Here is a 26,230-nt window from a genome sequence, read left to right as displayed (position 1 = left end):
AGAGGTGTTACACAGAGAGAGAGAGAGAGAGAAATTACACAGTGAGTACAGAGAGAGGTGTTACACAGAGACAGAAATTACACAGTGAGTACAGAGAGAGGTGTTACACAGAGAGAGAGAGACAGAGAGAAATTACACAGTGAGTACAGAAAGAGGTGTTACACAGAGAGAGAGAGAAATTACACAGTGAGTACAGAGAGAGGTGTTACACAGCGAGAGAGAGAAATTACACATTGAGTACAGAGAGAGGACTTACACAGCGAGAGAGAGAGAGAAATTACAGTGAGTACAGAGAGAGGTGTTACACAGAGAGAGAGAGAGAGAGAGAAATTACACAGTGAGTACAGAGAGAGGGGTTACACAGCAAGAGAGAGAGAGAGACAGAGAGAAATTACACAGTGAGTACAGAGAGAGGTGTTACACAGCGAGAGAGAGACAGAGAAATTACACAGTGAGTACAGAGAGAGGTGTTACACAGAAAGAGAGAGAAATTACACAGTGAGTACAGAGAGGTGTTACACAGAGAGAGAGAGACAGAGAAATTACACAGTGAGTACGGAGAGAGGTGTTACACAGCGAGAGAGAGAGAGAGAGATATTACACAGTGAGTACAGAGAGAGGTGTTACACAGCGAGAGAGAGAGAGAAATTACACAGTGAGTACAGAGAGAGGTGTTACACAGCAAGAGAGAGAGAGAGAAATTATACAGTGAGTACAGAGAGAGGTGTTACACAGTGAGAGAGAGAGAGAGAGAGAAATTACACAGTGAGTACAGAGAGAGGTGTTACACAGCAAGGGAGGGAGAGAGAGAAATTACACAGTACAGAGAGAGGTGTTACACAGCGAGAGAGAGAGAGAGAAATTACACTGAGTACAGAGAGAGGTGTTACACAGTGAGAGAGAGAGAGAGAGAGAAATTACACAGTGAGTACAGAGAGAGGTGTTACACAGCGAGAGAGAGAGACAGAGAGAAATTACACAGTGAGTACAGAGAGAGGTGTTGCACAGCGAGAGAGAGACAGAGAGAAATTACACAGTGAGTACAGAGAGAGGTGTTACACAGAGAGAGAGAGAGAGAGAAATTACACAGTGAGTACAGAGAGAGGTGTTACACAGAGAGAGAAATTACACAGTGAGTACAGAGAGAGGTGTTACACAGAGAGAGACAGAGAGAAATTACACAGTGAGTACAGAGAGAGGTGTTACACAGAGAGAGAGAGAAATTACACAGTGAGTACAGAGAGAGGTGTTACACAGCGAGAGAGAGAAATTACACATTGAGTACAGAGAGAGGACTTACACAGCGAGAGAGAGAGAGAGAAATCACAGTGAGTACAGAGATAGGTGTTACACAGAGAGAGAGAGAGAGAGAGAAATTACACAGTGAGTACAGAGAGAGGTGTTACACAGCAAGAGAGAGAGAGACAGAGAGAAATTACACAGTGAGTACAGAGAGAGGTGTTACACAGCGAGAGAGAGACAGAGAAATTACACAGTGAGTACAGAGAGAGGTGTTACACAGAGAGAGAGAGAAATTACACAGTGAGTACAGAGAGGTGTTACACAGAGAGAGAGAGAGACAGAGAAATTACACAGTGAGTACGGAGAGAGGTGTTACACAGCGAGAGAGAGAGAGAGAGATATTACACAGTGTGTACAGAGAGAGGTGTTACACAGAGAGAGAGAGAAATTACACAGTGAGTACAGAGAGAGGTTTTACACGGCAAGAGAGAGAGAGAGAGAGAAATTACACTGAGTACAGAGAGAGGAGTTACACAGCAAGAGAGAGAGAGAGAAATTACACAGTGAGTACAGAGAGAGGTGTTACACAGCGAGAGAGAGAGAAATTACACAGTGAGTACAGAGAGAGGTGTTACACAGCGAGAGAGAGAGAAATTAGTGAGTACAGAGAGAGGTGTTACACAGAGAGAGAGAGAAATTACACAGTGAGTACAGAGAGAGGTGTCACACAGCGAGAGAGAGCGAGAGAGAAATTACACAGTGAGGACAGAGAGAGGTGTTACACAGAGAGAGAGAGAGAGAAATTACACAGTGAGTACAGAGAGAGGTGTTACACAGAGAGAGAGAGAAATTACACAGTGAGTACAGAGAGAGGTGTTACAGAGAGAGAGAGAGAGAGAAATTACATAGTCAGTACAGAGAGAGGTGTTACACAGAGAGAGAGAGAAATTACACAGTGAGTACAGAGAGAGGTGTTACACAGCGAGAGAGAGAGAAATTACACAGTGAGTACAGAGAGAGGTGTTACACAGCGAGAGAGAGAGAGAGAGAGAGAGAAATTACACAGTGAGTACAGACAGAGGTGTTACACAGAGAGAGAGAGAGAGAGAGAAATTACACAATGAGTACAGAGAGAGGTGTTACACAGCGAGAGAGAGAGAAATTACACTGAGTACAGAGAGAGGTTTTACACAGAGAGAGAGAGAGAGAAATTACACAGTGAGTACAGAGAGAAGTGTTACACAGCGAGAGCGAGAGAGAAATTACACAGTGAGTACAGAGAGAGGTGTTACACAGCAAGAGAGAGAGAGAGAGAGAGAGAAATTACACAGTGAGTACAGAAAGAGGTATTACACAGAGAGAGAGAGAAAGAGAAATTACACAGTGAGTACAGAGAGAGGTGTTACACAGAGAGAGAGAAAAATTGCACTGAGTACAGAGAGGTGTTACACAGCGAGAGAGAGATAGAGAGAAATTACACAGTGAGTACAGAGAGAGGTGTTACACAGAGAGAGAGAAAAATTACACATTGAGTACAGAGAGAGGTGTTACACAGCGAGAGAGAGACAGAGAGAAATTACAGTGAGTAGAGAGAGATGTGTTACACAGCGAGAGAGAGACAGAGAGAAATTACAGTGAGTACAGAGATGTGTTACACAGCAAGAGAGAGAGAGAGAGAAATTACACAGCGTGTACAGAGAGAGGTGTTACACAGCAAGAGAGACAGAGAGAAATTACAGAGTACAGAGAGAGGTGTTACACAGCGAGAGAGAGAGAAATTACACAGTGAGTACAGAGAGAGGTGTTACACAGCGAGAGAGAGAGAGAGAGAAATTACACAGTGAGTACAGAGAGAAGTGTTACACAGCGAGAGAGAGAGAGAGAGAAATTACACAGTGAGTACAGAAAGAGGTGTTACACAGAGAGAGAGAGAAAGAGAAATTACACAGTGAGTACAGAGAGAGGTGTTACACAGAGAGAGAGAAAAATTACACATTGAGTACAGAGATGTGTTACGCAGAGAGAGAGAGAAATTACACAGTGAGTACAGAGAGATGTGTTACACAGAGAGAGAGAGAGAGAGAAATTACACAGTGAGTACAGAGAGAGGTGTTACACAGAGAGAGAGAGAAATTACACAGTAAGTAGAGAGAGAGGTGTTACACAGAGAGAGATAGAGACAGAGAGAAATTACACAGTGAGTACGGAGAGAGGTGTTACACAGCGAGAGAGAGAGACAGAGAGAGAGAGATATTACACAGTGAGTACAGAGAGAGGTGTTACACAGAGAGAGAGAGAAATTACATAGTGAGTACAGAGAGAGGTGTTACACAGCAAGAGAGAGAGAGAAATTACACAGTGAGTACAGAGAGAGGTGTTACACATCAAGAGAGAGAGAGAGAGAGAGAGAAATTACACAGTGAGTATAGAGAGAGGTGTTACAGAGCGAGAGAGAGAGAGAGAAATTACAGTGAGTACAGAGAGAGGTGTTACACAGAGAGAGAGAGATAGAGAAATTACACAGTGAGTACAGAGAGAGGTGTTACACAGCGAGAGAGAGAGAGAGAGAAATTACACAGTGAGTACAGAGAGAGGTGTTACACAGCAAGAGAGAGAGAGAGAAATTATACAGTGAGAGGTGTTACACAGCAAGAGAGAGAGAGAGAAAGTACACAGTGAGTACAGAGAGAGGTGTCACACAGCGAGAGAGAGAGAGAAATTACACAGTGAGTACAGAGAGAGGTGTTACACAGCAAGAGAGAGAGAGAGAAATTATACAGTGAGTACAGAGAGAGGTGTTACACAGTGAGAGAGAGAGAGAGAGAGAAATTACACAGTGAGTACAGAGAGAGGTGTTACACAGCAAGGGAGGGAGAGAGAGAAATTACACAGTACAGAGAGAGGTGTTACACAGCGAGAGAGAGAGAGAGAAATTACACTGAGTACAGAGAGAGGTGTTACACAGTGAGAGAGAGAGAGAGAGAGAAATTACACAGTGAGTACAGAGAGAGGTGTTACACAGCGAGAGAGAGAGACAGAGAGAAATTACACAGTGAGTACAGAGAGAGGTGTTGCACAGCGAGAGAGAGACAGAGAGAAATTACACAGTGAGTACAGAGAGAGGTGTTACACAGAGAGAGAGAGAGAGAAATTACACAGTGAGTACAGAGAGAGGTGTTACACAGAGACAGAAATTACACAGTGAGTACAGAGAGAGGTGTTACACAGAGAGAGAGAGACAGAGAGAAATTACACAGTGAGTACAGAAAGAGGTGTTACACAGAGAGAGAGAGAAATTACACAGTGAGTACAGAGAGAGATGTTACACAGCGAGAGAGAGAAATTACACAGTGAGTACAGAGAGAGGTGTTACACAGCGAGAGAGAGAAATTACACATTGAGTACAGAGAGAGGACTTACACAGCGAGAGAGAGAGAGAAATTACAGTGAGTACAGAGAGAGGTGTTACACAGAGAGAGAGAGAGAGAGAGAAATTACACAGTGAGTACAGAGAGAGGGGTTACACAGCAAGAGAGAGAGAGAGACAGAGAGAAATTACACAGTGAGTACAGAGAGAGGTGTTACACAGCGAGAGAGAGACAGAGAAATTACACAGTGAGTACAGAGAGAGGTGTTACACAGAAAGAGAGAGAAATTACACAGTGAGTACAGAGAGGTGTTACACAGAGAGAGAGAGAGAAGGAGAAATTACACAGTGAGTACGGAGAGAGGTGTTACACAGCGAGAGAGAGAGAGAGAGATATTACACAGTGTGTACAGAGAGAGGAGTTACACAGAGAGAGAGAGAAATTACACAGTGAGTACAGAGAGAGGTTTTACACGGCAAGAGAGAGAGAGAGAGAGAAATTACACTGAGTACAGAGAGAGGAGTTACACAGCAAGAGAGAGAGAGAGAAATTACACAGTGAGTACAGAGAGAGGTGTTACACAGCGAGAGAGAGAGAGAGAACTTACACAGTAAGTATAGAGAGAGGTGTTACACAGCGAGAGAGAGAGAGAAATTACAGTGAGTACAGAGAGAGGTGTGACACAGAGATAGAGAGAGAGAGAGAAATTACACAGTGAGTACAGAGAGAGGTGTTACACAGCGAGAGAGAGAGAAATTACACAGTGAGTACAGAGAGAGGTGTTACACAGCGAGAGAGAGAGAAATTAGTGAGTACAGAGAGAGGTGTTACACAGCAAGAGAGAGAGAGAGAGAAATTACACAGTGAGTACAGAGAGAGGTGTTACACAGAGAGAGAGAGAGACAGAGAGAAATTACACAGTGATTACGGAGAGAGGTGACACACAGCGAGAGAGAGAGAGAGAGAGAAATTAAACAGTGAGTACAGAGAGAGGTATTACACAGCAAGAGAGAGAGAGACAAATTATACAGTGAGTACAGAGAGAGGTGTTACACAGAGAGAGAGAGAGAGAGAAATTACACAGTGAGTACAGAGAGAGGTGTTACACAGCAAGGGAGGGAGAGAGAGAAATTACACTGAGTACAGAGAGAGGTGTTACACAGCGAGAGAGAGAGAGAGAGAGAAATTACACTGAGTACAGAGAGAGGTGTTACACAGTGAGAGAGAGAGAGAGAGAGAGAGAGAAATTACACAGTGAGTACAGAGAGAGGTGTTACACAGCGAGAGAGAGACAGAGAGAAATTACACAGTGAGTACAGAGAGAGATGTTACACAGAGAGAGAGAGAGAGAGGTTACACAGTGAGTACAGAGAGAGGTGTTACACAGCGAGAGAAATTACACAGTGAGTACAGAGAGGTGTTACACAGAGAGAGAGAGACAGAGAGAAATTACACAGTGAGTACAGAGAGGTGTTACACAGAGAGAGAGAGAAATTACACAGTGAGTACAGAGAGAGGTGTTACACGGCAAGAGAGAGAGAGAGAGAGAAATTACACTGAGTACAGAGAGAGGAGTTACACAGCAAGAGAGAGAGAGAGAAATTACACAGTCAGTACAGAGAGAGGTGTTACACAGCAAGAGAGAGAGAGAGAGAACTTACACAGTGAGTATAGAGAGAGGTGTTACACAGCGAGAGAGAGAAATTACAGTGAGTACAGTGAGAGGTGTTACACAGAGAGAGAGAGAAATTACACAGTGAGTACAGAGAGACGTGTTACACTTCAAAAGAGAGAGAGAGAGAGAAAAATTACACTGAGTACAGAAAGAGGTGTTACACAGCAAGGGAGGGAGAGAGAGAAATTACACTGAGAACAGAGAGAGGTGTTACACAGCGAGAGAGAGAGAGAGAGAGAGAGAGAAATTACACTGAGTACAGAGAGAGGTGTTACACAGCAAGAGAGAGAGAGACAGAGAGAAATTACACAGTGAGTACAGAGAGAGGTGTTACACAGCGAGAGAGAGAGAGAGAAAGAAATTACACAGTGAGTACAGAAAGAGGTGTTACACAGCGAGAGAGAGAGAGAGAGAAATTACACATTGAGTACAGAGAGAGGTCTTACACAGCGAGAGAGAGAGAAATTACACAGTGAGTACAGAGAGAGGTGTTACACAGAAAGAGAGAGAGAGAGAGAAATTACACAGTGAGTACAGAGAGAGGTGTTACACAGCAAGAGAGAGAGACAGAGAGAAATTACACAGTGAGTACAGAGAGAGGTGTTACACAGCGAGAGAGAGAAATTACACAGTGAGTACAGAGAGAGGTGTTACACACAGACAGAGAGAGAGAGAGCAAGAAATTACACAGTGAGTACAGAAAGAGTTGTTACACAGCGAGAGAGAGAGAGAGAGAAATTACACATTGAGTACAGAGAGAGGTCTTACACTGCGAGAGAGAGAGAGAAATTACACTGAGTACAGAGAGAGGTGTTACACAGCGAGAGAGAGAGAGAGAGAAATTACACAGTGATTACGGAGAGAGGTGACACACAGCGAGAGAGAGAGAGAGAGAAATTAAACAGTGAGTACAGAGAGAGGTGTTACACAGCAAGAGAGAGAGAGACAACTTATACAGTGAGTACAGAGAGAGGTGTTACACAGAGAGAGAGAGAGAGAGAGAAATTACACAGTGAGTACAGAGAGAGGTGTTACACAGCAAGGGAGAGAGAGAGAGAAATTACACTTGAGTACAGAGAGAGGTGTTACACAGCGAGAGAGAGAGAGAGAGAGAGAGAGAGAAATTACACAGTGAGTACAGAGAGAGGTGTTACACAGAGAGAGAGAGAAAGAGAAATTACACAGTGAGTACAGAGAGAGGTGTTACACAGAGAGAGAGAAAAATCACACATTGAGTACAGAGATGTGTTACGCAGAGAGAGAGAGAGAGAAATTACACAGTGAGTACAGAGAGATGTGTTACACAGAGAGAGAGAGAGAGAGAAATTACACAGTGAGTACAGAGAGAGGTGTTACACAGAGAGAGAGAGAAATTACACAGTAAGTAGAGAGAGAGGTGTTACACAGAGAGAGATAGAGACAGAGAGAAATTACACAGTGAGTACGGAGAGAGGTGTTACACAGCGAGAGAGAGAGACAGAGAGAGAGAGATATTACACAGTGAGTACAGAGAGAGGTGTTACACAGAGAGAGAGAGAAATTACATAGTGAGTACAGAGAGAGGTGTTACACAGCAAGAGAGAGAGAGAAATTACACAGTGAGTACAGAGAGAGGTGTTACACAGCAAGAGAGAGAGAGAGAGAGAGAAATTACACAGTGAGTATAGAGAGAGGTGTTACAGAGCGAGAGAGAGAGAGAGAAATTACAGTGAGTACAGAGAGAGGTGTTACACAGAGAGAGAGAGATAGAGAAATTACACAGTGAGTACAGAGAGAGGTGTTACACAGCGAGAGAGAGAGAGAGAGAAATTACACAGTGAGTACAGAGAGAGGTGTTACACAGCAAGAGAGAGAGAGAGAAATTATACAGTGAGAGGTGTTACACAGCAAGAGAGAGAGAGAGAAAGTACACAGTGAGTACAGAGAGAGGTGTCACACAGCGAGAGAGAGAGAGAAATTACACAGTGAGTACAGAGAGAGGTGTTACACAGCAAGAGAGAGAGAGAGAAATTATACAGTGAGTACAGAGAGAGGTGTTACACAGTGAGAGAGAGAGAGAGAGAGAAATTACACAGTGAGTACAGAGAGAGGTGTTACACAGCAAGGGAGGGAGAGAGAGAAATTACACAGTACAGAGAGAGGTGTTACACAGCGAGAGAGAGAGAGAGAAATTACACTGAGTACAGAGAGAGGTGTTACACAGTGAGAGAGAGAGAGAGAGAGAAATTACACAGTGAGTACAGAGAGAGGTGTTACACAGCGAGAGAGAGAGACAGAGAGAAATTACACAGTGAGTACAGAGAGAGGTGTTGCACAGCGAGAGAGAGACAGAGAGAAATTACACAGTGAGTACAGAGAGAGGTGTTACACAGAGAGAGAGAGAGAGAAATTACACAGTGAGTACAGAGAGAGGTGTTACACAGAGACAGAAATTACACAGTGAGTACAGAGAGAGGTGTTACACAGAGAGAGAGAGACAGAGAGAAATTACACAGTGAGTACAGAAAGAGGTGTTACACAGAGAGAGAGAGAAATTACACAGTGAGTACAGAGAGAGATGTTACACAGCGAGAGAGAGAAATTACACAGTGAGTACAGAGAGAGGTGTTACACAGCGAGAGAGAGAAATTACACATTGAGTACAGAGAGAGGACTTACACAGCGAGAGAGAGAGAGAAATTACAGTGAGTACAGAGAGAGGTGTTACACAGAGAGAGAGAGAGAGAGAGAAATTACACAGTGAGTACAGAGAGAGGGGTTACACAGCAAGAGAGAGAGAGAGACAGAGAGAAATTACACAGTGAGTACAGAGAGAGGTGTTACACAGCGAGAGAGAGACAGAGAAATTACACAGTGAGTACAGAGAGAGGTGTTACACAGAAAGAGAGAGAAATTACACAGTGAGTACAGAGAGGTGTTACACAGAGAGAGAGAGAGAAGGAGAAATTACACAGTGAGTACGGAGAGAGGTGTTACACAGCGAGAGAGAGAGAGAGAGATATTACACAGTGTGTACAGAGAGAGGAGTTACACAGAGAGAGAGAGAAATTACACAGTGAGTACAGAGAGAGGTTTTACACGGCAAGAGAGAGAGAGAGAGAGAAATTACACTGAGTACAGAGAGAGGAGTTACACAGCAAGAGAGAGAGAGAGAAATTACACAGTGAGTACAGAGAGAGGTGTTACACAGCGAGAGAGAGAGAGAGAACTTACACAGTAAGTATAGAGAGAGGTGTTACACAGCGAGAGAGAGAGAGAAATTACAGTGAGTACAGAGAGAGGTGTGACACAGAGATAGAGAGAGAGAGAGAAATTACACAGTGAGTACAGAGAGAGGTGTTACACAGCGAGAGAGAGAGAAATTACACAGTGAGTACAGAGAGAGGTGTTACACAGCGAGAGAGAGAGAAATTAGTGAGTACAGAGAGAGGTGTTACACAGCAAGAGAGAGAGAGAGAGAAATTACACAGTGAGTACAGAGAGAGGTGTTACACAGAGAGAGAGAGAGACAGAGAGAAATTACACAGTGATTACGGAGAGAGGTGACACACAGCGAGAGAGAGAGAGAGAGAGAAATTAAACAGTGAGTACAGAGAGAGGTATTACACAGCAAGAGAGAGAGAGACAAATTATACAGTGAGTACAGAGAGAGGTGTTACACAGAGAGAGAGAGAGAGAGAAATTACACAGTGAGTACAGAGAGAGGTGTTACACAGCAAGGGAGGGAGAGAGAGAAATTACACTGAGTACAGAGAGAGGTGTTACACAGCGAGAGAGAGAGAGAGAGAGAAATTACACTGAGTACAGAGAGAGGTGTTACACAGTGAGAGAGAGAGAGAGAGAGAGAGAGAAATTACACAGTGAGTACAGAGAGAGGTGTTACACAGCGAGAGAGAGACAGAGAGAAATTACACAGTGAGTACAGAGAGAGATGTTACACAGAGAGAGAGAGAGAGAGGTTACACAGTGAGTACAGAGAGAGGTGTTACACAGCGAGAGAAATTACACAGTGAGTACAGAGAGGTGTTACACAGAGAGAGAGAGACAGAGAGAAATTACACAGTGAGTACAGAGAGGTGTTACACAGAGAGAGAGAGAAATTACACAGTGAGTACAGAGAGAGGTGTTACACGGCAAGAGAGAGAGAGAGAGAGAAATTACACTGAGTACAGAGAGAGGAGTTACACAGCAAGAGAGAGAGAGAGAAATTACACAGTCAGTACAGAGAGAGGTGTTACACAGCAAGAGAGAGAGAGAGAGAACTTACACAGTGAGTATAGAGAGAGGTGTTACACAGCGAGAGAGAGAAATTACAGTGAGTACAGTGAGAGGTGTTACACAGAGAGAGAGAGAAATTACACAGTGAGTACAGAGAGACGTGTTACACTTCAAAAGAGAGAGAGAGAGAGAAAAATTACACTGAGTACAGAAAGAGGTGTTACACAGCAAGGGAGGGAGAGAGAGAAATTACACTGAGAACAGAGAGAGGTGTTACACAGCAAGAGAGAGAGAGACAGAGAGAAATTACACAGTGAGTACAGAGAGAGGTGTTACACAGCGAGAGAGAGAGAGAGAGAAAGAAATTACACAGTGAGTACAGAAAGAGGTGTTACACAGCGAGAGAGAGAGAGAGAGAAATTACACATTGAGTACAGAGAGAGGTCTTACACAGCGAGAGAGAGAGAAATTACACAGTGAGTACAGAGAGAGGTGTTACACAGAAAGAGAGAGAGAGAGAGAAATTACACAGTGAGTACAGAGAGAGGTGTTACACAGCAAGAGAGAGAGACAGAGAGAAATTACACAGTGAGTACAGAGAGAGGTGTTACACAGCGAGAGAGAGAAATTACACAGTGAGTACAGAGAGAGGTGTTACACACAGACAGAGAGAGAGAGAGCAAGAAATTACACAGTGAGTACAGAAAGAGTTGTTACACAGCGAGAGAGAGAGAGAGAGAAATTACACATTGAGTACAGAGAGAGGTCTTACACTGCGAGAGAGAGAGAGAAATTACACTGAGTACAGAGAGAGGTGTTACACAGCGAGAGAGAGAGAGAGAGAAATTACACAGTGATTACGGAGAGAGGTGACACACAGCGAGAGAGAGAGAGAGAGAAATTAAACAGTGAGTACAGAGAGAGGTGTTACACAGCAAGAGAGAGAGAGACAACTTATACAGTGAGTACAGAGAGAGGTGTTACACAGAGAGAGAGAGAGAGAGAGAAATTACACAGTGAGTACAGAGAGAGGTGTTACACAGCAAGGGAGAGAGAGAGAGAAATTACACTTGAGTACAGAGAGAGGTGTTACACAGCGAGAGAGAGAGAGAGAGAGAGAGAGAGAAATTACACAGTGAGTACAGAGAGAGGTGTTACACAGAGAGAGAGAGAAAGAGAAATTACACAGTGAGTACAGAGAGAGGTGTTACACAGAGAGAGAGAAAAATCACACATTGAGTACAGAGATGTGTTACGCAGAGAGAGAGAGAGAGAAATTACACAGTGAGTACAGAGAGATGTGTTACACAGAGAGAGAGAGAGAGAGAAATTACACAGTGAGTACAGAGAGAGGTGTTACACAGAGAGAGAGAGAAATTACACAGTAAGTAGAGAGAGAGGTGTTACACAGAGAGAGATAGAGACAGAGAGAAATTACACAGTGAGTACGGAGAGAGGTGTTACACAGCGAGAGAGAGAGACAGAGAGAGAGAGATATTACACAGTGAGTACAGAGAGAGGTGTTACACAGAGAGAGAGAGAAATTACATAGTGAGTACAGAGAGAGGTGTTACACAGCAAGAGAGAGAGAGAAATTACACAGTGAGTACAGAGAGAGGTGTTACACAGCAAGAGAGAGAGAGAGAGAGAGAAATTACACAGTGAGTATAGAGAGAGGTGTTACAGAGCGAGAGAGAGAGAGAGAAATTACAGTGAGTACAGAGAGAGGTGTTACACAGAGAGAGAGAGATAGAGAAATTACACAGTGAGTACAGAGAGAGGTGTTACACAGCGAGAGAGAGAGAGAGAGAAATTACACAGTGAGTACAGAGAGAGGTGTTACACAGCAAGAGAGAGAGAGAGAAATTATACAGTGAGAGGTGTTACACAGCAAGAGAGAGAGAGAGAAAGTACACAGTGAGTACAGAGAGAGGTGTCACACAGCGAGAGAGAGAGAGAAATTACACAGTGAGTACAGAGAGAGGTGTTACACAGCAAGAGAGAGAGAGAGAAATTATACAGTGAGTACAGAGAGAGGTGTTACACAGTGAGAGAGAGAGAGAGAGAGAAATTACACAGTGAGTACAGAGAGAGGTGTTACACAGCAAGGGAGGGAGAGAGAGAAATTACACAGTACAGAGAGAGGTGTTACACAGCGAGAGAGAGAGAGAGAAATTACACTGAGTACAGAGAGAGGTGTTACACAGTGAGAGAGAGAGAGAGAGAGAAATTACACAGTGAGTACAGAGAGAGGTGTTACACAGCGAGAGAGAGAGACAGAGAGAAATTACACAGTGAGTACAGAGAGAGGTGTTGCACAGCGAGAGAGAGACAGAGAGAAATTACACAGTGAGTACAGAGAGAGGTGTTACACAGAGAGAGAGAGACAGAGAGAAATTACACAGTGAGTACAGAAAGAGGTGTTACACAGAGAGAGAGAGAAATTACACAGTGAGTACAGAGAGAGGTGTTACACAGCGAGAGAGAGAAATTACACATTGAGTACAGAGAGAGGACTTACACAGCGAGAGAGAGAGAGAAATTACAGTGAGTACAGAGAGAGGTGTTACACAGAGAGAGAGAGAGAGAGAGAAATTACACAGTGAGTACAGAGAGAGGGGTTACACAGCAAGAGAGAGAGAGAGACAGAGAGAAATTACACAGTGAGTACAGAGAGAGGTGTTACACAGCGAGAGAGAGACAGAGAAATTACACAGTGAGTACAGAGAGAGGTGTTACACAGAAAGAGAGAGAAATTACACAGTGAGTACAGAGAGGTGTTACACAGAGAGAGAGAGACAGAGAAATTACACAGTGAGTACGGAGAGAGGTGTTACACAGCGAGAGAGAGAGAGAGAGATATTACACAGTGAGTACAGAGAGAGGTGTTACACAGCGAGAGAGAGAGAGAAATTACACAGTGAGTACAGAGAGAGGTGTTACACAGCAAGAGAGAGAGAGAGAAATTATACAGTGAGTACAGAGAGAGGTGTTACACAGTGAGAGAGAGAGAGAGAGAGAGAAATTACACAGTGAGTACAGAGAGAGGTGTTACACAGCAAGGGAGGGAGAGAGAGAAATTACACAGTACAAAGAGAGGTGTTACACAGCGAGAGAGAGAGAGAGAAATTACACTGAGTACAGAGAGAGGTGTTACACAGTGAGAGAGAGAGAGAGAGAGAAATTACACAGTGAGTACAGAGAGAGGTGTTACACAGCGAGAGAGAGAGACAGAGAGAAATTACACAGTGAGTACAGAGAGAGGTGTTGCACAGCGAGAGAGAGACAGAGAGAAATTACACAGTGAGTACAGAGAGAGGTGTTACACAGAGAGAGAGAGAGAGAGAAATTACACAGTGAGTACAGAGAGAGGTGTTACACAGAGAGAGAAATTACACAGTGAGTACAGAGAGAGGTGTTACACAGAGAGAGACAGAGAGAAATTACACAGTGAGTACAGAGAGAGGTGTTACACAGAGAGAGAGAGAAATTACACAGTGAGTACAGAGAGAGGTGTTACACAGCGAGAGAGAGAAATTACACATTGAGTACAGAGAGAGGACTTACACAGCGAGAGAGAGAGAGAGAAATCACAGTGAGTACAGAGATAGGTGTTACACAGAGAGAGAGAGAGAGAGAGAAATTACACAGTGAGTACAGAGAGAGGTGTTACACAGCAAGAGAGAGAGAGACAGAGAGAAATTACACAGTGAGTACAGAGAGAGGTGTTACACAGCGAGAGAGAGACAGAGAAATTACACAGTGAGTACAGAGAGAGGTGTTACACAGAGAGAGAGAGAAATTACACAGTGAGTACAGAGGTGTTACACAGAGAGAGAGAGAGACAGAGAAATTACACAGTGAGTACGGAGAGAGGTGTTACACAGCGAGAGAGAGAGAGAGAGATATTACACAGTGTGTACAGAGAGAGGTGTTACACAGAGAGAGAGAGAAATTACACAGTGAGTACAGAGAGAGGTTTTACACGGCAAGAGAGAGAGAGAGAGAGAAATTACACTGAGTACAGAGAGAGGAGTTACACAGCAAGAGAGAGAGAGAGAAATTACACAGTGAGTACAGAGAGAGGTGTTACACAGCAAGAGAGAGAGAGAGAGAACTTACACAGTAAGTATAGAGAGAGGTGTTACACAGCGAGAGAGAGAGAGAAATTACAGTGAGTACAGAGAGAGGTGTGACACAGAGATAGAGAGAGAGAGAGAAATTACACAGTGAGTACAGAGAGAGGTGTTACACAGCGAGAGAGAGACAGAGAGAAATTACACAGTGAGTACAGAGAGAGATGTTACACAGAGAGAGAGAGAGAGAGGTTACACAGTGAGTACAGAGAGAGGTGTTACACAGCGAGAGAAATTACACAGTGAGTACAGAGAGGTGTTACACAGAGAGAGAGAGACAGAGAGAAATTACACAGTGAGTACAGAGAGGTGTTACACAGTGAGAGAGAGAAATTACACAGTGAGTACAGAGAGAGGTGTTACACGGCAAGAGAGAGAGAGAGAGAGAAATTACACTGAGTACAGAGAGAGGAGTTACACAGCAAGAGAGAGAGAGAGAAATTACACAGTCAGTACAGAGAGAGGTGTTACACAGCAAGAGAGAGAGAGAGAGAACTTACACAGTGAGTATAGAGAGAGGTGTTACACAGCGAGAGAGAGAAATTACAGTGAGTACAGTGAGAGGTGTTACACAGAGAGAGAGAGAAATTACACAGTGAGTACAGAGAGACGTGTTACACTTCAAAAGAGAGAGAGAGAGAGAAAAATTACACTGAGTACAGAAAGAGGTGTTACACAGCAAGGGCGGAGAGAGAGAAATTACACTGAGAACAGAGAGAGGTGTTACACAGCGAGAGAGAGAGAGAGAGAGAGAGAGAAATTACACTGAGTACAGAGAGAGGTGTTACACAGCAAGAGAGAGAGAGACAGAGAGAAATTACACAGTGAGTACAGAGAGAGGTGTTACACAGCGAGAGAGAGAGAGAGAAAGAAATTACACAGTGAGTACAGAAAGAGGTGTTACACAGCGAGAGAGAGAGAGAGAGAGAAATTACACATTGAGTACAGAGAGAGGTGTTACACAGCGAGAGAGAGAGAGAGAGAAATTACACAGTGAGTACAGAGAGAGGTGTTACACAGCAAGAGAGAGAGAGAGAAATTATACAGTGAGAGGTGTTACACAGCAAGAGAGAGAGAGAGAAAGTACACAGTGAGTACAGAGAGAGGTGTCACACAGCGAGAGAGAGAGAGAAATTACACAGTGAGTACAGAGAGAGGTGTTACACAGCAAGAGAGAGAGAGAGAAATTATACAGTGAGTACAGAGAGAGGTGTTACACAGTGAGAGAGAGAGAGAGAGAGAAATTACACAGTGAGTACAGAGAGAGGTGTTACACAGCAAGGGAGGGAGAGAGAGAAATTACACAGTACAGAGAGAGGTGTTACACAGCGAGAGAGAGAGAGAGAAATTACACTGAGTACAGAGAGAGGTGTTACACAGTGAGAGAGAGAGAGAGAGAGAAATTACACAGTGAGTACAGAGAGAGGTGTTACACAGCGAGAGAGAGAGACAGAGAGAAATTACACAGTGAGTACAGAGAGAGGTGTTGCACAGCGAGAGAGAGACAGAGAGAAATTACACAGTGAGTACAGAGAGAGGTGTTACACAGAGAGAGAGAGACAGAGAGAAATTACACAGTGAGTACAGAAAGAGGTGTTACACAGAGAGAGAAATTACACAGTGAGTACAGAGAGAGGTGTTACACAGCGAGAGAGAGAAATTACACATTGAGTACAGAGAGAGGACTTACACAGCGAGAGAGAGAGAGAAATTACAGTGAGTACAGAGAGAGGTGTTACACAGAGAGAGAGAGAGAGAGAGAGAAATTACACAGTGAGTACAGAGAGAGGTGTTACACAGCGAGAGAGAGACAGAGAGAAATTACACAGTGAGTACAGAGAGAGATGTTACACAGAGAGAGAGAGAGAGAGGTTACACAGTGAGTACAGAGAGAGGTGTTACACAGCGAGAGAAATTACACAGTGAGTACAGAGAGGTGTTACACAGAGAGAGAGAGACAGAGAGAAATTACACAGTGAGTACAGAGAGGTGTTACACAGAGAGAGAGAGAAATTACACAGTGAGTACAGAGAGAGGTGTTACACGGCAAGAGAGAGAGAGAGAGAGAAATTACACTGAGTACAGAGAGAGGAGTTACACAGCAAGAGAGAGAGAGAGAAATTACACAGTCAGTACAGAGAGAGGTGTTACACAGCAAGAGAGAGAGAGAGAGAACTTACACAGTGAGTATAGAGAGAGGTGTTACACAGCGAGAGAGAGAAATTACAGTGAGTACAGTGAGAGGTGTTACACAGAGAGAGAGAGAAATTACACAGTGAGTACAGAGAGACGTGTTACACTTCAAAAGAGAGAGAGAGAGAGAAAAATTACACTGAGTACAGAAAGAGGTGTTACACAGCAAGGGCGGAGAGAGAGAAATTACACTGAGAACAGAGAGAGGTGTTACACAGCGAGAGAGAGAGAGAGAGAGAGAGAGAAATTACACTGAGTACAGAGAGAGGTGTTACACAGCAAGAGAGAGAGAGACAGAGAGAAATTACACAGTGAGTACAGAGAGAGGTGTTACACAGCGAGAGAGAGAGAGAGAAAGAAATTACACAGTGAGTACAGAAAGAGGTGTTACACAGCGAGAGAGAGAGAGAGAGAGAAATTACACATTGAGTACAGAGAGAGGTGTTACACAGCGAGAGAGAGAGAGAGAGAAATTACACAGTGAGTACAGAGAGAGGTGTTACACAGCAAGAGAGAGAGAGAGAAATTATACAGTGAGAGGTGTTACACAGCAAGAGAGAGAGAGAGAAAGTACACAGTGAGTACAGAGAGAGGTGTCACACAGCGAGAGAGAGAGAGAAATTACACAGTGAGTACAGAGAGAGGTGTTACACAGCAAGAGAGAGAGAGAGAAATTATACAGTGAGTACAGAGAGAGGTGTTACACAGTGAGAGAGAGAGAGAGAGAAATTACACAGTGAGTACAGAGAGAGGTGTTACACAGCAAGGGAGGGAGAGAGAGAAATTACACAGTACAGAGAGAGGTGTTACACAGCGAGAGAGAGAGAGAGAAATTACACTGAGTACAGAGAGAGGTGTTACACAGTGAGAGAGAGAGAGAGAGAGAAATTACACAGTGAGTACAGAGAGAGGTGTTACACAGCGAGAGAGAGAGACAGAGAGAAATTACACAGTGAGTACAGAGAGAGGTGTTGCACAGCGAGAGAGAGACAGAGAGAAATTACACAGTGAGTACAGAGAGAGGTGTTACACAGAGAGAGAGAGACAGAGAGAAATTACACAGTGAGTACAGAAAGAGGTGTTACACAGAGAGAGAGAGAAATTACACAGTGAGTACAGAGAGAGGTGTTACACAGCGAGAGAGAGAAATTACACATTGAGTACAGAGAGAGGACTTACACAGCGAGAGAGAGAGAGAAATTACAGTGAGTACAGAGAGAGGTGTTACACAGAGAGAGAGAGAGAGAGAGAAATTACACAGTGAGTACAGAGAGAGGGGTTACACAGCTAGAGAGAGAGAGAGACAGAGAGAAATTACACAGTGAGTACAGAGAGAGGTGTTACACAGCGAGAGAGAGACAGAGAAATTACACAGTGAGTACAGAGAGAGGTGTTACACAGAAAGAGAGAGAAATTACACAGTGAGTACAGAGAGGTGTTACACAGAGAGAGAGAGACAGAGAAATTACACAGTGAGTACGGAGAGAGGTGTTACACAGCGAGAGAGAGAGAGAGAGATATTACACAGTGAGTACAGAGAGAGGTGTTACACAGCGAGAGAGAGAGAGAAATTACACAGTGAGTACAGAGAGAGGTGTTACACAGCAAGAGAGAGAGAGAGAAATTATACAGTGAGTACAGAGAGAGGTGTTACACAGCGAGAGAGAGAGAGAGAAATTACACTGAGTACAGAGAGAGGTGTTACACAGTGAGAGAGAGAGAGAGAGAGAAATTACACAGTGAGTACAGAGAGAGGTGTTACACAGCGAGAGAGAGAGACAGAGAGAAATTACACAGTGAGTACAGAGAGAGGTGTTGCACAGCGAGAGAGAGACAGAGAGAAATTACACAGTGAGTACAGAGAGAGGTGTTACACAGAGAGAGAGAGACAGAGAGAAATTACACAGTGAGTACAGAAAGAGGTGTTACACAGAGAGAGAGAGAAATTACACAGTGAGTACAGAGAGAGGTGTTACACAGCGAGAGAGAGAAATTACACATTGAGTACAGAGAGAGGACTTACACAGCGAGAGAGAGAGAGAAATTACAGTGAGTACAGAGAGAGGTGTTACACAGAGAGAGAGAGAGAGAGAGAAATTACACAGTGAGTACAGAGAGAGGGGTTACACAGCAAGAGAGAGAGAGAGACAGAGAGAAATTACACAGTGAGTACAGAGAGAGGTGTTACACAGCGAGAGAGAGACAGAGAAATTACACAGTGAGTACAGAGAGAGGTGTTACACAGAAAGAGAGAGAAATTACACAGTGAGTACAGAGAGGTGTTACACAGAGAGAGAGAGACAGAGAAATTACACAGTGAGTACGGAGAGAGGTGTTACACAGCGAGAGAGAGAGAGAGAGATATTACACAGTGAGTACAGAGAGAGGTGTTACACAGCGAGAGAGAGAGAGAAATTACACAGTGAGTACAGAGAGAGGTGTTACACAGCAAGAGAGAGAGAGAGAAATTATACAGTGAGTACAGAGAGAGGTGTTACACAGTGAGAGAGAGAGAGAGAGAGAGAAATTACACAGTGAGTACAGAGAGAGGTGTTACACAGCAAGGGAGGGAGAGAGAGAAATTACACAGTACAGGGAGAGGTGTTACACAGCGAGAGAGAGAGAGAGAAATTACACTGAGTACAGAGAGAGGTGTTACACAGTGAGAGAGAGAGAGAGAGAGAAATTACACAGTGAGTACAGAGAGAGGTGTTACACAGCGAGAGAGAGAGACAGAGAAATTACACAGTGAGTACAGAGAGAGGTGTTGCACAGCGAGAGAGAGACAGAGAGAAATTACACAGTGAGTACAGAGAGAGGTGTTACACAGAGAGAGAGAGAGAGAGAAATTACACAGTGAGTACAGAGAGAGGTGTTACACAGAGAGAGAAATTACACAGTGAGTACAGAGAGAGGTGTTACACAGAGAGAGACAGAGAGAAATTACACAGTGAGTACAGAGAGAGGTGTTACACAGAGAGAGAGAGAAATTACACAGTGAGTACAGAGAGAGGTGTTACACAGCGAGAGAGAGAAATTACACATTGAGTACAGAGAGAGGACTTACACAGCGAGAGAGAGAGAGAGAAATCACAGTGAGTACAGAGATAGGTGTTACACAGAGAGAGAGAGAGAGAGAGAAATTACACAGTGAGTACAGAGAGAGGTGTTACACAGCAAGAGAGAGAGAGACAGAGAGAAATTACACAGTGAGTACAGAGAGAGGTGTTACACAGCGAGAGAGAGACAGAGAAATTACACAGTGAGTACAGAGAGAGGTGTTACACAGAGAGAGAGAGAAATTACACAGTGAGTACAGAGAGGTGTTACACAGAGAGAGAGAGAGACAGAGAAATTACACAGTGAGTACGGAGAGAGGTGTTACACAGCGAGAGAGAGAGAGAGAGATATTACACAGTGTGTACAGAGAGAGGTGTTACACAGAGAGAGAGAGAAATTACACAGTGAGTACAGAGAGAGGTTTTACACGGCAAGAGAGAGAGAGAGAGAGAAATTACACTGAGTACAGAGAGAGGAGTTACACAGCAAGAGAGAGAGAGAGAAATTACACAGTGAGTACAGAGAGAGGTGTTACACAGCAAGAGAGAGAGAGAGAGAACTTACACAGTAAGTATAGAGAGAGGTGTTACACAGCGAGAGAGAGAGAGAAATTACAGTGAGTACAGAGAGAGGTGTGACACAGAGATAGAGAGAGAGAGAGAAATTACACAGTGAGTACAGAGAGAGGTGTTACACAGCGAGAGAGAGACAGAGAGAAATTACACAGTGAGTACAGAGAGAGATGTTACACAGAGAGAGAGAGAGAGAGGTTACACAGTGAGTACAGAGAGAGGTGTTACACAGCGAGAGAAATTACACAGTGAGTACAGAGAGGTGTTACACAGAGAGAGAGAGACAGAGAGAAATTACACAGTGAGTACAGAGAGGTGTTACACAGAGAGAGAGAGAAATTACACAGTGAGTACAGAGAGAGGTGTTACACGGCAAGAGAGAGAGAGAGAGAGAAATTACACTGAGTACAGAGAGAGGAGTTACACAGCAAGAGAGAGAGAGAGAAATTACACAGTCAGTACAGAGAGAGGTGTTACACAGCAAGAGAGAGAGAGAGAGAACTTACACAGTGAGTATAGAGAGAGGTGTTACACAGCGAGAGAGAGAAATTACAGTGAGTACAGTGAGAGGTGTTACACAGAGAGAGAGAGAAATTACACAGTGAGTACAGAGAGACGTGTTACACTTCAAAAGAGAGAGAGAGAGAGAAAAATTACACTGAGTACAGAAAGAGGTGTTACACAGCAAGGGCGGAGAGAGAGAAATTACACTGAGAACAGAGAGAGGTGTTACACAGCGAGAGAGAGAGAGAGAGAGAGAGAGAAATTACACTGAGTACAGAGAGAGGTGTTACACAGCAAGAGAGAGAGAGACAGAGAGAAATTACACAGTGAGTACAGAGAGAGGTGTTACACAGCGAGAGAGAGAGAGAGAAAGAAATTACACAGTGAGTACAGAAAGAGGTGTTACACAGCGAGAGAGAGAGAGAGAAATTACACATTGAGTACAGAGAGAGGTCTTACACAGCGAGAGAGAGAGAGAGAAATTACACAGTGAGTACAGAGAGAGGTGTTACACAGAAAGAGAGAGAGAGAGAGAAATTACACAGTGAGTACAGAGAGAGGTGTTACACAGCAAGAGAGAGAGACAGAGAGAAATTACACAGTGAGTACAGAGAGAGGTGTTACACAGCGAGAGAGAGAAATTACACAGTGAGTACAGAGAGAGGTGTTACACACAGACAGAGAGAGAGAGAGCAAGAAATTACACAGTGAGTACAGAAAGAGTTGTTACACAGCGAGAGAGAGAGAGAGAGAAATTACACATTGAGTACAGAGAGAGGTCTTACACTGCGAGAGAGAGAGAGAAATTACACTGAGTACAGAGAGAGGTGTTACACAGCGAGAGAGAGAGAGAGAGAAATTACACAGTGATTACGGAGAGAGGTGACACACAGCGAGAGAGAGAGAGAGAGAAATTAAACAGTGAGTACAGAGAGAGGTGTTACACAGCAAGAGAGAGAGAGACAAATTATACAGTGAGTACAGAGAGAGGTGTTACACAGAGAGAGAGAGAGAGAGAGAAATTACACAGTGAGTACAGAGAGAGGTGTTACACAGCAAGGGAGAGAGAGAGAGAAATTACACTTGAGTACAGAGAGAGGTGTTACACAGCGAGAGAGAGAAATTACACTGAGTACAGAGAGAGGTGTTACACAGTGAGAGAGAGAGAGAGAGAGAGAGAAATTACACAGTGAGTACAGAGAGAGGTCTTACACAGCGAGAGAGAGAGAGAGAAATTACACAGTGAGTACAGAGAGAGGTGTTACACAGAAAGAGAGAGAGAGAGAGAAATTACACAGTGAGTACAGAGAGAGGTGTTACACAGCAAGAGAGAGAGACAGAGAGAAATTACACAGTGAGTACAGAGAGAGGTGTTACACAGCGAGAGAGAGAAATTACACAGTGAGTACAGAGAGAGGTGTTACACACAGACAGAGAGAGAGAGAGCAAGAAATTACACAGTGAGTACAGAAAGAGTTGTTACACAGCGAGAGAGAGAGAGAGAGAAATTACACATTGAGTACAGAGAGAGGTCTTACACTGCGAGAGAGAGAGAGAAATTACACTGAGTACAGAGAGAGGTGTTACACAGCGAGAGAGAGAGAGAGAGAAATTACACAGTGATTACGGAGAGAGGTGACACACAGCGAGAGAGAGAGAGAGAGAAATTAAACAGTGAGTACAGAGAGAGGTGTTACACAGCAAGAGAGAGAGAGACAAATTATACAGTGAGTACAGAGAGAGGTGTTACACAGAGAGAGAGAGAGAGAGAGAAATTACACAGTGAGTACAGAGAGAGGTGTTACACAGCAAGGGAGAGAGAGAGAGAAATTACACTTGAGTACAGAGAGAGGTGTTACACAGCGAGAGAGAGAAATTACACTGAGTACAGAGAGAGGTGTTACACAGTGAGAGAGAGAGAGAGAGAGAGAGAGAGAAATTACACAGTGAGTACAGAGAGAGGTGTTACACAGCGAGAGAGAGAGAGAAATTACACAGTGAGTACAGAGAGAGGTGTTACACAGAGAGAGAGAGAGAGAAATTACACAGTGATTACAGAGAGGTGTTACACAGAGAGAGAGAGAAATTACACAGTGAGTACAGAGAGAGGTGTTACACGGCAAGAGAGAGAGAGAGAGAGAAATTACACAGTGAGTACAGAGAGAGGACTTACACAGCCAAGAGAGAGAGAGAGAAATTAGTGAGTACAGAGGGAGGTGTTACACAGCAAGAGAGAGACAGAGAGAAATTACAGTGAGTACAGAGAGAGGTGTTACACAGCGAGAGAGAGACAGAGAAATTACACAGTGAGTACAGAGAGAGGTGTTACACAGCGAGAGAGAGAGAGAGATATTACACAGTGAGTACAGAGAGAGGTGTTACACAGAGAGAGAGAAATTACACAGTGAGTACAGAGAGAGGTGTTACACAGCAAGAGAGAGAGAGAGAGAAATTACACAGTGAGTATAGAGAGAGGTGTTACACAGCGAGAGAGAGAGAAATTACAGTGAGTACAGAGAGAGGTGTGACACAGAGAGAGAGAGAGAGAGAGAGAAATTACACAGTGAGTACAGAGAGAGGTGTTACGCAGCTAGAGAGAGAGAAATTACATAGTGAGTACAGAGAGAGGTGTTACACAGAGTGAGAGAAATTACACAGTGAGTACAGAGAGAGGTGTTACACAGCAAGAGAGAGAGAGAGAGAAATTATACAGTGAGTACAGAGAGAGGTGTTACACAGCAAGAGAGAGAGAGAGAAAGTACACAGTGAGTACAGAGAGAGGTGTTACACAGCGAGAGAGAGAGAGAAATTACACAGTGAGTCCAGAGAGAGGTGTTACACAGCAAGAGAGAGAGAGAGAAATTATACAGTGAGTACAGAGAGAGGTGTTACACAGAGAGAGAGAGAAATTACACAGTGAGTACAGAGAGACGTGTTACACTTCAAAAGAGAGAGAGAGAGAGAAAAATTACACTGAGTACAGAAAGAGGTGTTACACAGCAAGGGAGGGAGAGAGAGAAATTACACTGAGAACAGAGAGAGGTGTTACACAGCGAGAGAGAGAGAGAGAGAGAGAGAAATTACACTGAGTACAGAGAGAGGTGTTACACAGCAAGAGAGAGAGAGACAGAGAGAAATTACACAGTGAGTACAGAGAGAGGTGTTACACAGCGAGAGAGAGAGAGAGAAAGAAATTACACAGTGAGTACAGAAAGAGGTGTTACACAGCGAGAGAGAGAGAGAGAGAAATTACACATTGAGTACAGAGAGAGGTCTTACACAGCGAGAGAGAGAGAGAGAAATTACACAGTGAGTACAGAGAGAGGTGTTACACAGAAAGAGAGAGAGAGAGAGAAATTACACAGTGAGTACAGAGAGAGGTGTTACACAGCAAGAGAGAGAGACAGAGAGAAATTACACAGTGAGTACAGAGAGAGGTGTTACACAGCGAGAGAGAGAGAGAAATTACACAGTGAGTACAGAGAGAGGTGTTACACACAGAGAGAGAGAAATTACACACTGAGTGCAGAGAGAGGTGTTACACAGGGAGAGAGAGAGAGAAATTACACATTGAGTACAGAGAGAGGTCTTACACTGCGAGAGAGAGAGAAATTACAGTGAGTACAGAGAGAGGTGTTACACAGAGGGAGAGAGAGAGAAATTACAGTGAGTACAGAGAGAGGTGTTACACAGCGAGAGAGAGAGAGAGACAAATTACACAGTGAGTACAGAGAGAGGTGTTACACAGAGGGAGAGAGAGAGAAATTACAGTGAGTACAGAGAGAGGTGTTAAACAGCGAGAGAGAGACAGAGAGAAATTACACAGTGAGTACAGAGACAGGTGTTACACAGCAAGAGAGAGAGAGAAATTACACAGTGAGTACAGAGAGAGGTGTTACACAGAGAGAGAGAGAGAGAAATTACACAGTGAGTACAGAGAGAGGTGTTACACAGCAAGAGAGAGAGAGAGAGAAATTACACAGTGAGTAGAGAGAGAGGTGTTACACAGCGAGAGAGTGACAGAGAGAAATTACACAGTGAGTACAGAGAGAGGTGTTACACAGCGAGAGAGAGACAGAGAGAAATTACACAGTGAGTACAGAGAGAGGTGTTACACAGCGAGAGAGAGAGAGAGAGAAATTACACCGTGAGTACAGAGAGAGGTGTTACACAGCAAGAGAGAGAGAGAGAAATTACACAGTGAGTACAGAGAGAGGTGTTACACAGTGAGAGAAAGAGAGAGAAATTACACTGAGTACAGAGAGAGGTGTTACACAGCAAGAGAGAGAGAGAGAGAGAAATTACACAGTGAGTACAGAGAGAGGTGTTACACAGGGAGAGAGAGAGAGAGAAATTACACAGTGAGTAGACAGAGGTGTTACACAGAGGGAGAGAGAGAGAGAAATTACACAGTGAGTACAGAGAGAGGTGTTACACAGCAAGAGAGAGAGAGAGAGAAATTACACAGTGAGTACAGAGAGGTGTTACACAGCGAGAGGGAGACAGAGAGAAATTACATAGTGAGTACGGAGAGAGGTGTTACACAGCGAGAGAGAGAGAGAGAGAGAAATTACACAGTGAGTACAGAGAGATGTGTTACACAGCGAGAGAGAGAGAGAAATTACACAGTGAGTACAGAGAGAGGTGTTACACAGCGAGAGAGAGACAGAGAGAAATTACAGTGAGTACAGAGAGATGTGTTACACAGCGAGAGAGAGAGACAGAGAGAAATTACAGTGAGTACAGAGAGATGTGTTACACAGCAAGAGAGAGAGAGAAATTACACAGTGAGTACAGAGAGAGGTGTTACACAGCAAGAGAGACAGAGAGAAATTACACTGAGTACAGAGAGAGGTGTTAAACAGCAAGAGAGAGAAATTACACTGAGTACAGAGAGAGGTGTTACACAGCGAGAGAGAGAGAGAGAGAAATTACACTGAGTACAGAGAGAGATGTTACACAGCAAGAGAGAGAGAGAGAGAGAGAGAAATTACACAGTGAGTACAGAGAGTGGTGTTACACCATGTGTGAGAGAGAGAGAGAGAGAGGGAGAGAGAGAGGGGTGTTACACAGTGAGTACAGAGAGAGGTGTTACACAGCGAGAGAGAGAGAGAGTGTTACACAGTGAGCGCGAGAGAGAGGTGTTACACAGCGAGAGAGAGAGAGTGTTACACAGTGAGTAGAGAGAGAGAGGTGTTACACAGCGAGAGAGAGTGTTACACAGTGAGCACGAGAAAGTGTGTTACAGTGAGTAGAGAGAGA

The sequence above is a fragment of the Carcharodon carcharias genome, chromosome 40 (assembly GCF_017639515.1).
Source record: "Carcharodon carcharias isolate sCarCar2 chromosome 40, sCarCar2.pri, whole genome shotgun sequence".
NCBI classification, from domain to species: domain Eukaryota; kingdom Metazoa; phylum Chordata; class Chondrichthyes; order Lamniformes; family Lamnidae; genus Carcharodon; species Carcharodon carcharias.
This window is presented reverse-complemented; position numbering follows the sequence as displayed.